An 18,214-nucleotide genomic window follows, 5' to 3' on the forward strand; every position below is an offset into this window, starting at 1 on the left:
CACACTGTCACCTGCAAATTCTAACTCTCCCTTTTTTTTTTAAATCCATAACTGACAGGGTTCACAGATGACATAATGTGTATCTTGCTGCCCTGACCTTCCCTTTCTGGCAGCCATTCTCACCTCTCTCTCATGTGCTATTGTCATGTGTAGGAATAGGCTAGTATCCACATGAATAATTTACAAACAGCCCACTGGTTGTTCAAAAGCCACCTGAATCCCAAAAGGTGACTATGCCTTAGGTGGATATTTGAGGTTTGTGTACAGCTGTTTGGGACCCACCTGTGGCCATCTGTTTTCCTCTCAATCTTAACTGCTGTGTAAAGAGCAAAAGCACACTTGCCGAACCTCACAGCTTGCTTTATGTTGCAAGCTGCTAGAACGGTAGGTCTGTTGTTTTCTTATGAAAAAGATGCCACACATACCAGCAACATGACATTAATTGCAACATGCGCAAATCATTTACCTGATTCTTTTCTGTTTGGTGGTAAGTGGATTCAAGGCCAGAAGATGATACTCACAGCAATGTACATAGCTAACAAATGCAACACCGAAGTCAAGAACAACACAACCCTTCCCAAACCTTGAAATTTGTTTCAAAAGCTCTGCAGTAACTTCAGCTCACACAAAGAAGCTGAAAACATTATTAATAATATAAAGTTTTTTAAAAGGCCCAGTCAAATTCATTAAGCCCACTGACCTCTTGCTTAGTGAATTCTGTGGGCTGCATGGTCATTACATATAGGAGTCCGGTGTTTCCAATGCTGTTTAATTTATTGTTTCTCATGGCAAACAGGCTGGGGGAAGAAAAGCTTCAGGGCCAGTTCTCAATGTAGTCTTTATAATGTGGTTTTCGTAATGGAGTGCTGTGCATGTTCTGAACAAAGTCTCTCTTACTTCTGCATCAAGTGCTGTGACAGTCTGAATGGTGCCATAGGCATCAAGATGAAGAGTGCTTTTCTGCATCCTTTTTCCATAAAATGGAAAATACCAACCTCTCTGCTAACTCAGGGAGTCCGCCAGCCATCCTCTAGCAGTGGACCCAGGCTGGCATCAGACTAGCCCTTCTGTGGAAGCCGGGCTCTGCCTGGGTATGTCTACGCTAGCATTGCAGTTCAGATTCGGACCGTGCTTTTGAAAATAGTTTCTTGATTCTCCCCATTTACTGTGCTTGGGTTCACACTGCCCAACCTGGGGTCCTTCTGCAGGAGCTAAACTGAAAGATATGCTTCAGCTACTAATGGGCATCAAGTCCCTGGGAGCACAATACAGCTACTCTGAAGGAAAAACTCCTGAAACACACAAAGTGTGGATGTTGGGCCCTCAGCACCATTTTGCTCCTAATGTAGACATAGCCATCATTCACCATTTGTGCTCTGATCCAGTTTGTACCCAAAGTGCTGCAATGTGTGCAAAGCAAGCTGAATAATACACAAATTCTACCAATCCGGATGCATATCTATAGAGGAAGCTACTGTGAAGTTAGTGAGTGAGACTGTACACTTACTGTACACTAGCTCTTTCCGTAGTCCACTCCTAGTGGTAGTTTACTCTTCCCTGAAAATGGCGTGTTCTCCTTCAATGAGAATTTAAAAGCTACTTTACAGCACATTAAGTTTCCCAAGCTCATAAGCCTCCAGACGACAGGAATGCTGGATGATTAAATATTGATCTGAATCAACTTTCAGAGTGGTTTTGTTAAATTGTTTTAAATTTGACATTCAGAATTAAAGGAGACGTACTTCATTTTTTTTCCAAAATGAACTACAACTTGCTGAGAAAAACGTTAGCTCTGAATAAAAGAGTCAAAACAGGAGCTTAGCTTGGTTTAATGATCCATTTTAAAAAATCTGAAACTAGTCAATTTGGATTAATTTTTTTCTGAGAACCACAGTGTAGATAAACCCCACAGAGATCATCCTGATATTATTCTTCTCTCATTGTCCTTGGTTTTCAGCCAAATGGCTTAGGAGAACCCTTCAGACTGCAAAGCCTGTAATGCAGCAAATATAATACTTTTAGGTGCGATGTTGAATTTACACAATGAATTATATTTAAGAAGCGTTAATCCTTGAGATTGAAATTTTGCCCAAAGCAGGACAGGATCAAGCTTAACACTGCTGGATTCTTTTTCCATTTGTTTGGCTGCCTGACCATGTCTTTATTCAGTAAGTATGGTTTCATCTCGGAGCCTTGGGTGCTTATGTTTGGTTTAAGAGACGAAACCTAATTTCCAAATTGCTTGCAGTTTATGCTCCGTATTTCTTCCCATTTATAGAATGTTTTCTGCCTTGGTATTTTGAGTGGGCAAATCCCAACACTAGCAAAATATCTTTTCAGCCTAAGTATGGCTGCTGGGATTTGTAATACCAACACGGAGGCGGACATATGTTGATTTTTACATCCAAATCCTTTGTAGACAAGCAATTTCTGAACATGTGGTGTGATCTACAATCAGGACAGTACTGCTGCCTGGGTGGGAGGTACACTGCCAGCCACCTGGGTTTGGCAGCTTGGTCAGATCTCTACACAGAGACAGTTTACAGTGTAAGTTTGCATCTGCTCTGGAAAAAGTAGTTGAAAACTAACTATATATGTTGTTCTCATAAGGTTCCTGTTTTGATAAACGCTGTTAATATGTATACCTGGGTCTCATTTTCAAATCGAAGAGCCAAGTAACAAACAGTTTCTTGCTTGGCAGAGTTACTCTCCCCTCCACCACCCCCATGACTCCGGAGATGCTAAACACAACGAGAAGAAAATAAACACCTTTGTACATAACAAGCTTAATGAGGTTTCTGTTTTAGGGTAAATTTACTACCTTAAAATTCAGTTTAGCTTTAATTGGAAGGTGGCTTGTATGCTCTTTGTTATAACTGTGCCCTTGCAACTGGATACAAGAGATTACAGAGACCCGAATTCATTGCCGTGACTCTCAGCAAAGCTGCAGTAACAAAACCTGATGTCTAATAAAGGAGGAAATACCAGAGCTGTAACTCACAGCAATATTATTTCCACACAAAAAGGATATGGAGTGTTTATAAGCCGCCATCATCACAGTAGCTCTATGATGTCTTCTGTGACTTTCTTAATTTCCTTTGTTTATTTAACTCTTGTGATTTTCCAACCTGGGTCATTTTCCCTGAAATAATTTGAAAAATTGGCTTTAATATAAAAAGTACATCCTGCTTGCAGCAGGTTATGCGATTTCTATATATAGTTTGCAGAAAACTCTAAACTCTCCTTCTTCTTATATAAAAGAACATAAATACATAGAAAATGTTATATCCACATGGCCGCTGTTATAATAGATCATTAATATTTTGCACATGACCACTTTACTCACAAATAACTTGAGGGGAAAACTACTGTATTTTCTCCACTGCTGTCATTGATACAATTATATTATCCTTCCCCACTGCATTGCTATCTGCAGTATAATTTCTTAGCTCTGAGAACTTTGTTCGCATCAGCTGCCCTGAATGGAATCGGTTGCAGTCACGTAAATAGAAGTTCAGCTTAATTATTTTCCTGTTTGAAAAATCACTCTTACCTGAAGCAAGCGATGCTTCATTTCTCTTTCTTGTTTTTCCCCCATCCTTTTCCCTCCCTACAGCTACAAAAATAATTATCTCCATGACAGGTACCAAAATTTTGCTGTCTGCCTCTCTCTCCCTTCGAAAGCACACTCAGCAATACTTTGTGACAATCGATCAAAAATATTACAATAATAGTTTTCAACACAGTCTTCACAGACACATTCACTTACCCATCTCTGGGATTCCTGTCTGCTATGAGAGCTGAAGAGTGGGAGTCAGGCTTTTATCCCTGCCACTGATTCCGAGGAGCGAGTTTCTATAGCCATCTCCACAGTCTACACGCACCCCAGGTGCCCAAAATTCATGGTCACCACCACCTTCCCCCCCTTTTTGTGATTCCTCTTTTTACAGGGGAGTAACACATAAACCTCAGCTTCTGCCTGATGGCAACATTTCTAGACACGTCCTCTGCAAAGGCTTCCAATTCACCACTCGGTCCCTTCCAGACAGACGGAGACAACTTTTTATAATGCAGTTTGCAGCTAAACTACTAACACGAGCTACCCCAAAAGAGTCCCGAGAAGCTGAATATATTTGAAGAGTGCTTTTCGACACTCAGCTGAAACATCTCGCTGACCTGTAAAATCCTTTCTGGATTAGATAATACAAATCCTAAACCAAATTCATCATGGCAGTAATAACAACTGAGATGATAAAATAATCCAAAGAAATCAACAAGAAAAAAGCAATGCTAAGAGTCATCCTATTGTAAGTCTAGAGGAAAAGGTAGCCTTTTCCTCTTCACAGCTCTGAGATAACAGTCCAGCTTTTCTCAGCTTTCAGACAAAAAACCTTGAAGTATTGCACTTAAAGCTTCTTTTTTTGCTTTATGAAAGTACCTCTCAGTGAGCGCTGCAAGCATATAAAGCATTACTACTTTTTTAAAAAATTTAAACATATTTAAGAAATTTTAAACTAATTGAACAAGTTAAACTGGCTTCTGTGTTTGCCCTGTCGCTGCCATCGTAGCTGCCATCTGTAGAACAGAAGCAATGACAACACTAGTGGGATGGATCAGGAAGAAATGGGTAAACACACCTGCAAAGCATTTAATCATACTTCCTTTGACATAATTGGGACTTCAGGTGGTGATTTCATTTGGAGTAGGACCAGGTCTAACTAGAAACCAGCATTTTTAAACTAGAAGACTGATGAGGCTGCACCCACATTCCCATGTAAAGAGAGCTCCTCGCAGAAAACCACAGAAATGTCTTTTTAATTGCAGTAGGAAGGCTTGATTGTAAACCAAACTCAATTGCATTTACTCCAGGCAAGCCCAGGAACAAGAGTAAGAAGGAATGGTAGCTATCCCACTCTTCTACAGGCATGGGCATGAAACAAAGCTGCCATTTTACCTTTTGTGGCCCAGTTTTGCTGCTATGGTTTTCAGAAGGATTGGAAAGGAGCCTATAGCCTCACTGCTGCAGCTGTGGGTGCTGCGCAAGGCGGGGAATGGCACGCACGAGGTGGCCTACAAGGAACGTGAGCACAAAGCAGCACAAAAGCAACGTCACTGTGCGAAGAAGGCTGGAGACAGAGACCCGGCCTTCAACGTGGGTTCTGCCAAGAATGTACAAACGTGATCCTGTTCAAATCAGTTAACTGCTCCTTGCAACCTTTTCTCTGTCTGTTCGAAAAAGTGGAATTTTTGAGGGTAAGTGGCATGGACCCCATAAATGGCATTCTGCTATTGATCGTCACTATCAGAATAATTGCATCTAGTAAAGAATTTGCAACTCAGTAGAATTTTGGGGGAAAAATATTGTTTAATACTTTGGACATATTCAAAAGTGGAATTACACCTGTGCAGTCATGCTCACTATTCACTTCTGGGGACACACAACTAACTGCACACAGCAGGGCTTGATCTAGTGCAAGCCGAATGGTAACCTCTGAAGATAATAGTACCACATCAGTTTGTGAACAGAATTGGGCTCCTAATGTCCATAGCCTTGTCAAATTACTGGTGAGGAATTAGAGGGTAAAAAAAGAAATAATAAAGGTATACCTCGGTGTATGTTAACACAGAACATTTTGAGGAAATGCAAGCTGTACGGAGGTGAAACTAAAAGGATAAATAAACAGAACAGAAATTCACAGAAAAGTAAATGCATGAAAATCTCATGGCAGTGGAAATATGTCCCAGGCAATGTGTGCTGTCAAGCAGTAAACTAATTAAAATAAAAAGATCTTGCTGTATGAGAAAGGCAAGTGGTTTCAAGTTCTTCTTTATATTGGTAAAAACAAGGTCAGATATTGCGATGCCTGTCCCACTTCCACAGACTTTAGTGGGAGAGCTGAGGGGAGTGATTCATGGAGAGCATGCAAGAAGCAGTGCCAAGACGGAGCTGAGAAGGACATAAGCAAGGTTGAATGGGTGGTCCTGTTTTTTGTCTTTTCATAATGCAAGAACAACAGAATATGAAATGAAATTAGAAGGCAATATATTCAAATTGACAATTACTTCTTCAATGTTACCTTGAAAATCAAATAGTTCAAGAGCAATGAAGTGTTCCCTTGAAACTTGACAGATTTTGTAGTGAATGTAAGCGATAATCAGTAAAAGCATGAAATGCGTATGTGCGTACAAAGAGAACCTCCCTAATGTCTACAGACAGTATCAACAAAACTACATGCTGCTTTCTCTGAGACACGCAGCGTTGGCTCCTTGCAGAGACAAGGGGCTGCCTGGGATTGGCAGTTTTTATCAAGTTTGACCTGACATATTCTTGCAGCTGATCCAGTAACTGAGAAAAGACACTAATTAATACGTACATAATCTTTGCTTCAGGGCAAAAATCGTAACAGATGCCAGAACTAGCCAGAAGTTTCCCCAAGGGAGGGAAAGGAAATATTAAAAAAAAATTGGAATGAATGCCAGAATACACAGTAAATAAATTAAAAGGTGTAAAGACTGACAAAAATCTGGAGCCCGATACTAGCCACAGAGACATTTTGAAGAAACTGGCAAGAGATAAAGGAGGTACCTCAGGAAAATGTATTTCAATCCTTGCGAATAAATCGCAACTTGATGTAGTACTGGCGGGGGGGGAGGGGGAGAAGTCCAGCAAGACATCCTCGTTATTAAAACCATAAAAGTTACAAGCGTGATGTTTTCTGTTTGCATGGAGGAGCGGCATCCTGCGCTGGTGTACATGCGGGCAGACCCAGAACGCACACTAGCATCAACAGGCTTTACATTTTCCCGAGGGCCTGCTCGCAGACCGGAGACATCAGGCAGGGAAATGGCTGTGCCTGAACGCCTGTGAACGTCGCTCCCCACCTTGCCTACCGAGGGGTCCTGGCGGGCCCCGGCACACGCAAACCCCGCCAGCGCTTGGAACGGGGTCCGTGCGAAATCCCCGTCTCACAAAGGCAAGAGCCCCTGCGCGGCTGCCTGCCTGGGGCTGTCGGGCACTGGTTCCAAATGCGCCTCCCGCTCGGGCTCCCTGGAGGCGGTCGGGCAGCAGCCGCACCGGAGTTCGGCAGAAACTCGGCGAAACGGCTCTCCCCGGCCGTGGGAAGCATTTCAGGCGCACCGAGGGCTCGCCGGCAGCGCTTACCTGCCGGAGTCAGGCTGCGCCTGCTGCACGGAGCCTACGAGAGGATTTTGAACGGGTAAACTTACCCGGGACCCACAGCGCGATTAGGACAAGTCCACCGACCGGGAGAGCGCGTTCGCTTCTCGAAAGTGCGTTAAGTTAACGCTCGGGCTTAGTTTTTGGGCAACTCACGCCAGCTGCCTGCGGGCGGGAGCTACTAGCCCCGGGACGCCAGGGTGCGCGTTGCCCCGAGGAGGGGGGGGTGGGGGTAAATACATTAATAACAATACTAACGCCGTTACCTCCTCACCGCTTAGCAGCGGGGCGCACCCCGACGAGGACGGTGCCCCGCTGCGTCCCCCCCGCGACACCCGCCCCGCGGGGCGGGTTGGGGTCAGCGCTGCCCCCGCGGCCCCCCACCGCTCTCCCAGCCCGGCGGCTAACGGCGGGGCGGGAGCTTGCCCCGAGGGAGGGGGCCGCCTCCCGGCCGCCCCGGCACCGGCACCCCGCCGCGGGCAGGGCCGCCCCCAGCCGCGTGCCCCCGGCGGCGGGCGGCGCTCCGCGGCCGGCACCGGGCGCTGCGGCGGCGGGGCCGCGCCGATCCGGAGCGAGCCGGGTCGAGTCGGGGAGCCGGGAGCGGGGCGCAGCGCGGCGATGGAGCGGTGAGCAGCCGGCGCCTTCCCCGGTGCCGGCGGGGAGGAGGCAGCGCCTGAGGTGGGAGGGGGCTGCGGGACGGGCGGGCGGGGGTCACCCGGTGGGCGCGGGGCTGGGGGCGGGGGCTGTGCCGGCGCCGCCCGCCCGGCTCTGGGTGGCGGCAACTTTGCCGCTCGCAGGCGGCGTCGGCCGCTAACTCGCCGCGTCCCCTCCCCGCCCCGAGCCGTGCGCGGACCGAGGGGCGCAGCGAGACCCGGGGCGAAGCGCGGCCGTCCCGCCTCGTCCCCCTCTGTCCCTCTCGCCGGGGCGCGGCGCGGCGCGGCGGGACCCTGCCGCCCGCCTCCCCCCGTCCCCGGCGGCGCTGCCCGCGGGCGGGCGTCAGCCCTGGGCTGCGCGGTGGCCGCTGCCGAGCCGCCGGGCCGCCCCTCTCCGCGCCCTGCCCGGGCAGCCCGGCCGGCGGCCCGTCCTCCCCGCACCCGGCGAGCGGCAGCCGAAGGTAACGGGTCTGGCGCTGGTAGCGGGGGTCGGTGGCGCTCGGAGCTGTAGAGGGGGCGCAGCGGCTGCTCCTGCCCGAACGGCCTGAGAAGACTTTTTTGTTCGCTTGCTCGCTCGCTCGGTTTTTTGGGGTGGCGTTTCAGTTGCAGAAACGGGGTATATTGAGCTGCCACTGAAATGACGGTGGTGTGCCCTGGCGTGTAACTGCACGGGAGCCCCAAATCCTGTAGTTCCTGCTTAGGCAGAGCTCCCGCTGGGTTCCCGGGTCTTTCTCAAGGTTTACACAAAATTAAGTCTTTAGTGACTCAGGTTGCAACATCTGCTAAATAATATGTATAGCTAACGTGATTATGAATTTCAGTTTGGATCCTAAACAAAATTTGCTCTGAATATGCATGTCAGTCATAGTTAATGTTTGCTAAATGCGTTATTAAAAATTTGAGTGCATATTCTCAGTCAGAGCAGACCATAAATTGTGAAGGAATATCAAGGGTCTGTCTTGATTCAGAACCTAACCGTACGGTTTTAATATACCAGCTTCAGCACTGGCCCTGAAAGCAGGGGTTAAGATTTGTCCCGAGGAAAAAGGTTCTTGTCAGTAAGACCCTTGACGACCCTGATCACTTCTACTGAAGTCTTTATGAAGAGGCGAGCTCTCCGTTCTGTGTCGTGCTTGTGCTGGAGTTACCTTTGCAAGAAGAAGTTACCACATCTTTCTCCCTGGGGGAAGATTGTCTGGGTCCATAAAAAGTGGCAAACCTCCACCTGAGGGCATGTTTTTAGTTCAGCCTGCAGCACCAAAGTTATTTCAGAAGGAAAGGTGTCTTTTGAGTCTGCTTATCCCCCCCCCCCCGGCTATTTCCGTGGTTCTGAAATGACTTGAGGATGACCTTCAGAGAAAGAAGTCAGCTTTGCTCAGAGGATTTCAGACCTCTTTTATTTGCTCTTCTTAAGGCTTCCCTAAAACAAACAAGCAGAGCATTTGGAAGGAAACCTATGGCTGAATATTCAGCACTTCCTATGCCTTGGGTAGAAGCTGATAGACGTTCCCACTTGTTTTGGAAAGGTTTCTAGCCAAGCACGAAAGATCAGATTTGACACTGCTAAAGTAAAACATGAGGTAAGGCAAAGGAGTAGCCCTTTTTTATACATCACTCCTTATGTGGGCAAAGGGGGTTAAAAGCTAGGCAAATTGTCTCAGTTTTTTTTCCATGACACTTTTATTTTGGTGGGTTAATCGGTGTATCAGTTTCTGTGAAAACTCAAGACTTCTGCTGTTTAAAAAATATTAGCAACATCACCAGATATTTTCAGGCAGTACGTATCTGAGACACTACTGCACTCGCTAGGAGATTAACAGCACTTGGCCTTGCGCCTCTGGTCTTGTGCCTAATAATACATTGTGGGAGCACTGCATTAACTGTCGATAAATGTCTGTCATCTCTTTGGGCTTAATTATGGAATGGTTTTAAAACGGCACACAAAGGAAAGTTTCGGCTCAGCTTTTAAATGTGATACAGCCCTGTGTATGAATAACTCTCGCGGTGTCCCCATTAATAAAGCCCTGGTTTTTTTACGTGGCTTCGGTTTTGAAGCCCTAAAATGCATGAGTTCATTTTTTTTTTCCCTTTAGCAGCTCCGTGTTGATAAAACAGATGAGAGAAGAGTTGCATTTCTTTGCTGAACAGGATGCTTAGGCAGGATTGTGATGGTCTTCGGATGCTTCTGGTCTTTACCTTTTCGTTGTTGTTGTTGTGTCTGATTCTGGGAGAAATCCTTTTAAATGCCTGACTACAATTTCAGGACAGCCTAAGAAATTGCTCCCAGGTAATCGGATTGTGCCTTGCACTGAAGCCAGTACTGTCTGCAATCAGACAGGATCAGTAATCAAGCCGGCGTTGGATGGATTTTTATACACTGTGGAAACCCTCATACTTCTGTAGCACAAGACCTGTCTAATTGGAGAAGCTAGAGCCGGAAAAGCTGGTGGGAACTGACAATGCTGTAGCTAACCTGTGCTAACATCGTGCACGGGTACTGTTGGTACAGGGTAAGAGTACCCAGGTGGTGAATTATTCCAGAGTGTTGTCTTCTGAATGCTCAGCATAGCTTTTAGCTTGTGAACTTGCATGTAGACAGTTATTTGATTGCCTGTTTTGAGCAATCAAAGGAAAGACCGAACTGGATGTGATCACTGTGTCCTCAGGTTGTTTGCAAGGCAGAAAGAGAGACAGCATTTTAAGACTGAACAGATGATAAAAATACATGTTCAATTTGAATGGTATTAAGGGAAGAAACAGAAAACTGGAGGTAGTGAAAACTCTTAAATATTTTCTAAAGGTCTAAGTGATTGAGGAGCCTTTCTCCTATTTTAAAAATGACATAGGCAGTCAAGGACCAGCGTGTTAAATTTGTGATACAGATGGGTCTCAGCAGGGGGATCAAAAACTTTGTCAGACGTATATAAGTGATAAGGGTTGAGATTGTTTCTTTTCAAATTTTTTGTAGCTCTACTAAAAAAATGAAGAAGCCATATCAGCTCTGGCCAGGTACCTCTTTAAATATTCAGTGTGCTTTGCATTGCATCTAGTAGCTTATTTGCTTAATTAAGACATCAGTTTTGAGTTATGTGACTTGCTTGTTTCCCTACTCTGATTAATGTCTTCATCAGATTGATTATGACACCTTTTATAATCAATAGGACCTTAATGCTTTGTTTAAGTCAGTCAGGCATTTTTAGGTACCTATTAATTAAACCTGACAACTTCAAGTTACTTTGTACTGCTTTCTGGTGTATTCTTATTCTGCATCACAGCTGAACCTACATCCCATTTCAGGAGGTAGTTCAGCCATACGGAAAGTCATGTTGCTTCTGTTCCTCTTGTGTAGCGTCTTGCCTGTGGAAGATCTTTTCCTTGCTTCTCGCTTTTTTCTTTTTCAATGGGACTAAGATACCAAGGCAAATTAAGATTCTGTGCAGTGTGGTTAAATGGTTAAGCAGAATAAAAAAATAACATTTCTGAAGACTCTGGTGCTGGTCATATTGGCTGATGCAAGATGAGTGGCTTTCCCCTGACTTCCCAGCAGAATGGGCGGACGCTCCCCATGTTACTCGAGATGAGAGAGGGGCCAGAGTCCCTCTGCTTTCTTAATGTTGTCCTTCTGCCCTTACCAACTCAAAAATCATCTGTGATGTCTTACTAAAAGCTGATGTGCTTTAGGATGAGTGCTTTACTTTTTAAAACTTTCAGTGCTTCCTCTAGCCTTAGGTGCATGTATTCCACTGAAGAGCAATTTCTGGAGCATTCTTCTTCTTATTAAATATTTAAAATCTCTTTATGTTTTTTTTACCCTGGAAAATGACGAGAAGTATATGGTCTCCCAGCTTCTTAACAGGAACTGACACCTCTGATAATCATTCAGGTTATACCAACAAATTTGCCATTTCACAACCATTTGGTGATAAAATCTAAAACTTTAAAGCAAATCAGAGGTTTGTGGTATTTTTTCCAAATGGTAAAAAACTAAACAAAGAGTTTAAATGACTGTAATTGAATCAAGTCACTTTAATGTGTTCCTGCTCCTGAGTAGAAAAGGTCCCAAATGATCTCTTTCTTGTCGTCTTTCAGGACTCTAAATAAGGATAATTAAAACTGTTAACTGTGATGCCAGCTATTGGTAAAAATAAACATAAAGCCACTATGTTTACAGGATATCTACACAAATAATGGTTCTCCATGCTCTGTGCTGCTTGGTTAACTAGTGTCTTTCGTTTTCTGAGCTCTCTTGGTAGCATTCGTGAAGATTGTTGAAAACAAGGGATCCAACTAAAGCGTGTTAAATTAGAGTTCTGCACAACTGGCAGGAGGTAAATCAATATTAGACAAATGGGAAAGAACATGAGCATTTAAAAGGAAAAATGTTGTACTCAAGATTCTAGGAATATTAAAGCAACGGAGACAAAACAAAAATAAAGCATTAAAAATGCATCCTTTCAGTGTTGTTTCAAAAGATGAAGAATTACATATGCTGGTGATTATGGAGGTTATGCTCCTCTTCTTTTTCAGAGCTTTGTGTTTCCTGAAGAAACAAATAGTGTTTAGACTGAGATGGCACCCACAAGAAGCACTTTATAAATATTAATGGTGTGGGGGTTCTTTGACAACTAAGTTAGAACCATTTGTCTCTGCCTTCTATAAATGGCTCCATTAGAAGAATAAATAGGCTGATATCAGCTGGGCAGGGAATAATGGTTGAGATCCAGCGTTGTCTGTGTGCACGGCTGTCTTGTGCCAGGATGCCCACTGCTCACCCTGAGAGAGTGAATGGGAGCTCCACAGGAACAGCTGTGGGTGTGCTGGTGATACCCTTCTCCACCTGAACTCCGTCACTCCCCAGGTGGAGAGGGGTACTGACGCATAATAGAATCATAGAATTATTTAGGTTGGAAAAGACCCTTAAGATCATCGAGTCCAACTGTTAACCTAACACTGCCAAGCCCACCACTACGTTGGCTTTGCTTGGTACACCTGGGATTTGAGCATGGTCCCCTGGGAACTTTGGAGAGGAATGATAAACGTGTTTGTTTTCTGAGAAGAGCCATTCTGAATGTGTATATCTCTTGCCATCCTGTGATTTTTTTTTTTTTTTTAAATGTTTCTAGTCAGACACATTATTGGAATGAGCTGAAAATGAGGTTTCTCAGATGTACTGTAAAGCAGGCATTGTGTGTTGGCTGTGAAGCAAATTCCTCACAAGTGTCATCATTTTATGCATATTTACCCCACTGTCTGAATTACAAGACATCTGTAATTTTAAAATGTTTAAGGAGAGACTGGACAGATGAAGGAAAGAGGAGAAGTAGACCAGTCAGATTTAGGATAAACCATCCTCCAGGAATTTGGCACAGCTGTGAGAATAATTTTTTGTGCCAAGCCTTGTACCCCTGAAAAATATACCTAACTTCTTCAAATCTAGCTCATTTCTGAGACTTTGGGTTTTTATCTATCCAGGGTGTCAAACGGAACTGGATCCTGAATGGGAAGCTCATTTCCACACGCTTTTTAATTTCTCCAGTTAGAACTGGACCTAAGCTATTGCTTTTAAATCTTTGTCACATCAAACCAGCTTTGAATCAAGGAAAATATTGCTTGGTTAGTCGTTCCACTGAAAACAGGTATCTCTTAGGGCAGACGTGCTTACTATGGTGACTTTGAAGGTGTGAAAGTTTGCATCATCTCACAGTCTCTCCCTTTTGCCTCCTCCTCCCCCTCGGTCCCCCCCTTGCCTTGGGCTCAGCAGCACATGGATCATGAGCCCTGGTTTCTGTGCCTTATACTGCTGCTGGTTCAGGTGGGTTTGGGATTACTGGGCTGTTACTGGCCTGAGCTGGAATGATTTCATTCACAGCTAAACTCAAAATTTGGTTACAGCTGAAGCGACACTGAACTGGGTGAGCAACAAGATAAGAACGCTATATTCAGCATCAGCAACAATGGGAATGTGCTGGTTTAACCACACAAGTGATGTACGTTAATGAAGGAAATGATATGTGATTCCCATTAATGAGTTGAAGTCATGTTGCTTGCACGGGTGGTGTGAAGCAATGTCAGCCAGGAGCTGAAGTTGATTATCACACTGATGGATGGATTTTTCAGTGTGTAGAGAAATGTTCTGGGGTTTTTTTATATTTTTAAGAAGAGGAACATCCTGCTTTGGAAATTACATGGAAACAATTGCTAGAGAAAGTGCATTGTCAATACTGTAAATTGTTGAACAGTCAAAATAATAGGATAAAGGATAGACTGAGCTTGAGGGAAGATGGGGGGTTTTTGAACTTCTCAGAGTGAAGTACAAGAATCCTAGGTACTCTGTGTTGAACGGATTGTGATGGACAGCAGGAGAAAACAGTTGCTTTCCTTCAGATTATCAGTGCAGTTTTTTCAACTGGTAAAGCCAGGAAGCCAGAGCCTCCATGGAGACTCTGCAATCACAATATAAATTCATTCAGCAAAACTCTGTGAAACCCAAGTCTCTTTAGTTTAGAGCTTTTCAAATATTATTCCAAGGCTAAAGTCTGTGTGGGTTAGGATTCTACTTTATTCTGACCTGCCAGGATGAAATTTTTGCTTGGCTCTCAAGAATAAATTCTCTTTCCTCACAAACTGCCTTTGATAATGTTATTGAGTTAAGGAGGAAATACTTTAAAAAGCAGATATTTCCAGGACATGGAGCACATCGTCAGAAATTTTAGTTTCTGACATCAGAAATGATTCCTTTTGGAGATCACCGTAACATGCTTCTAGTTAATGAAGATTATGATAGATCATCAAGATTGACACCATCTTTCCTTATTTCATGCTTCCTTTCATCTTCTATTTTTTTCTTGTGGTGAATTTGCAGTTATATTTTGATGGCGGAGACTTGCTATGTGTCTCCATGGACAGGCTAGTACCACTTTGTTACCATTACTGGACCTTTTGCCATCTTTTCAGGCTGCAAGACGTTCTTGTTCAGCTGAGCTGTTAAATTTGTTTACAATAACGCACATTGACCTAGTTCTGAGCTTACCCCCGTGCTCAGAATAATGACCAGTCTTACCTGCCAGACCTAAGCAATCAGTGAAGCCGCAAGAGGCTTGTTTGTTGTTTCTATTGATGTGTATGGGTATGCTTACTTTGAATTATATAATTTAGATGATGTCTTTCAATATCCAGAAGCAGACAGTAAAATCCTGACCCTGTTATGTTTAATCATGGAGACAGTTCCTGTGGCAGTATTCACGTTAATATATTCAGTCTTAGTTCCCAGCTAAGTTTTATGTATCTTTTCCAGCTTGTCATTCAGTTGAACTCGTGTTTGTTGATTAAGGGGAAGTCATGGTACCACATCAGCGCCTTAGGGATGTCTCCACAATGTCTACAATAAGGCAGGAACAACTCCAGTCATACCAGTTCTAGTTCAGATACAGTTGATACAACAAAGCTGGCGAAGGGTCTAGAGCACGAGTCTTACAAGGAGCGGCTGAGGGACCTGGGGTTGTTTAGCCTGGAGAAAAGGAGGCTGAGGGGAGACCTCATCGCTCTCTACAACTACCTGAAAGGAGGTTGTAGCGAGGTGGGTGTCGGTCTCTTCTCCCAAGTAACTAGCAATAGGACAAGAGGAAATGGCCTCAAGTTGCGGCAGGGGAGGTTTAGATTGGACAGGAGGAAAAATTTCTTCACTGAAAGGGTTGTCAAGCATTGGAACAGGCTGCCCAGGGAAGTGGTTGAGTCACCACCCCTGGAGGTATTTAAAGACGTGTAGATGTGGCACTTAGGGACATGGTGTAGTGGTGGACTTGGCAGTGCTAGGTTAGTGGTTGGACCTGATGATCTTAAAGGTCTTTTCCAACCTAAATGATTCTGTGATTCTATGATTTGCTATATGTTCTGTACCTAGAATAATTTTTTTGCTGTGTTCTTGTCTCTCATGTTTTTCAAGGTCATTTATTCAGGTTTGCCTTTGAGCTGTAGTTTTTAATGTTACTAGATGTCTGTAAAGTCATCAAAGGTGTTTCAGGAAGGACTTTTCTGAGTATGACTCTAAAACCTGTGAAAACCTTTGAAAATATATATGATAAGGGAAGCTGATCAGGGTTACATATGAAAGAGAGAAATAAGAGAAATTTAAAAAGTCTTTTCATGACAAGTTGAAATAGTCTTGAAGCAGGTATAAGGCTCCATTTTATACCTATTGATTTAGAAACGGAAGGTTGGGTCCTTTGGGGCTTGGAAATGCACAGTATGCACAACCTTTTCTTTACCCACCGAGAGTAGAAGCAGCATATCCTCCACGCTTTTGAGAGTCCCAGCATTTGATAATTGTAGATTGCGAATCTCCCCTTTTGTGTGTATATTCTTCAATGTAAATGTCACTAAAATATTTCTCGGTTTAGTATTAAATTTAGTATTAAACCCTTATGCTGAGTTCAGCCTCTCCTGGGGGTTTTATGAAGCTTCATGCTGTGAAGGCTTCCTCTGGCTGCAGAAGGACTTGAATTTGTTCTGCAGACTGCTGTTAGGGGCTCTGCAATGGGAGCAATTCCTGGCTAGATGGCAGGGAAATGTTCTTCTTGGCTATGCTGAGGTAAATCAAAGGAGCCTGTCCAGATAAATGAGAGCACATCTCAGTCCTAGATGTTTGTTCTTGTATTTCTTTGTACTTGTGCTGTGGTCTGGAGTTAAACCCCTCAGAGTTATGGATTAATAATATATTGCCCTTGGGCTAAGCAAGAGTAAAACTTCTGATTTTATTTCTTTAAAATAAAAATTTGTGAAAAGAGCTTACGTTCAGTGCCTAATCCTGCCAGACTTCACCCTTTATGAGTAATTCTTATTCATACAAACAATCCTACTGAATACATCGGTGTCCTGAAGCTGATGGACTCATGCAAGTAAGGGGTTTCAAGAATGGGTCCTTACAGAACATTTAAAAACCTTTCATTTATCAAATCTTATACATTCTAATTACTAGTTCACAGTTCGTATGCTTTGTCATGTTAATAAGCGTGGTGAATAATTTTTAATAGACATTGTGTTTCTCTGTAAGCTCTGATAGTGTCTGTGGTAGACTGTGACAAATAACACCTGTTCAAATGCTGTACATGTGTATGTGCATGCTTCTCAGAAATAGCTTTTTTGTTTCATATCAAACATGGCCCCTTATGCAACAACCTACTACAATTCTAAATGCTGGATTTTTTTTCCTTTTTTTTTTTTTTTAAGATTGTCTAGAATTAATTTATTCCCCAAATGAAGGGATCCATCTTTAGCTTAAGTGAGAGAAGACCAGTGTATGATCCAAGACTCATACTTCAATATGTTTTAATGAACTGGATTAATTGAGCTGCTTATAAAAGAAGTGTTATAAGGGGGTACATTGCTATATGCATGTATCAGGGTGAAAAACCAAAGTCAGATGAGGATTTGTCATGTGTAATGGCAGCAGCCTGATTCTTTTCTGAAGTTTCTGGAGTCAGCGTTTCCCTGGACTTTTCTTGTCTCCTTCTCGGCTGAGAAGATTTTTCAAGCATGATCTAAAGATCAAAGAGAGTTGGTGACATGATTTTCTTTCCCCCCTGCTTTTTGCTTCCTTGGCATCCTTTGTTCTGATTATTCATGCTTGAATATCCTTGCAAAAAGGACAGTGTCTATTTGTTCTTCTTTTACCCCTGGAAGTATGGGTAAATTAACCAATTATAACTATAAGCTAAGGGTAGTGTTTATTGTAGAAGGCTAGCAAGCACAAGGAGTGAGGTAACAGTAGGCTCAATGGTGGCGTGTGCAGTTGGTGAGCTGTGCAGATTAATACTTGTTTAAACTCTGATTGCATCTCCCTGGAAGAAAGAAAGAAGCCCATTACCACCGTCCTGGCCTTCATGGTGTTAGCAGTAGCTTAGACAGGATAGATTTCATCTTTCTTTCCAGTACTCTTCGCCACCATCACTTCAGAGATCTCTGCAGGGTCCTGGCATCGTATGCTGCAGTCCTGGCCTTGAACTTTGTCACAAGAGCTATATGAGGCCCATAATGACCTACTTAACAGGTTTGATAGTGCTTTCCTTCTCAATAACCTAGTTATTGCCTGTGTACCTTCCTTAGCTCAACCAACCTCAATTGCAGGCAGAACTGTTGAGGAGACAGAGTACAGATCTCAGAGGAATTAACAGAAATAATTTGCAATCCTGACAGAGAGCAATATTTTCTTAATTATCTTTTTCCATGAATCTTGAGAATCCACTGGAGTATGTCAGTTTATACCACTCTTGGCATTCTCAAAAGTGGACCATTATTAAAAAGGAAGAAGTAATTGTATCACAGAAAGATCCTACTCTACAATTTTTAAGTTATTCTATGCATCGCTGGAGATTTCAGTGCAAAATAA

At 43.6% G+C, this 18,214-nt stretch overlaps 1 protein-coding gene across 1 annotated transcript in view; it reads left to right on the forward strand.

The window, feature by feature from the left end:
- The first annotated feature begins 7,823 nt into the window (after positions 1 to 7,823).
- Positions 7,824 to 18,214, forward strand: part of KCNG2 (potassium voltage-gated channel modifier subfamily G member 2) — a 56,798-nt gene continuing 46,407 nt past the window's right edge. The window contains exon 1 of the mRNA XM_076330661.1: positions 7,824 to 7,855. The gene's annotated coding sequence lies outside the window, so the exon portion shown is untranslated. The remainder of the gene's footprint in view (positions 7,856 to 18,214) is intronic.

The sequence above is a fragment of the Aptenodytes patagonicus genome, chromosome 2 (assembly GCF_965638725.1).
Source record: "Aptenodytes patagonicus chromosome 2, bAptPat1.pri.cur, whole genome shotgun sequence".
NCBI lineage: Eukaryota > Metazoa > Chordata > Aves > Sphenisciformes > Spheniscidae > Aptenodytes > Aptenodytes patagonicus.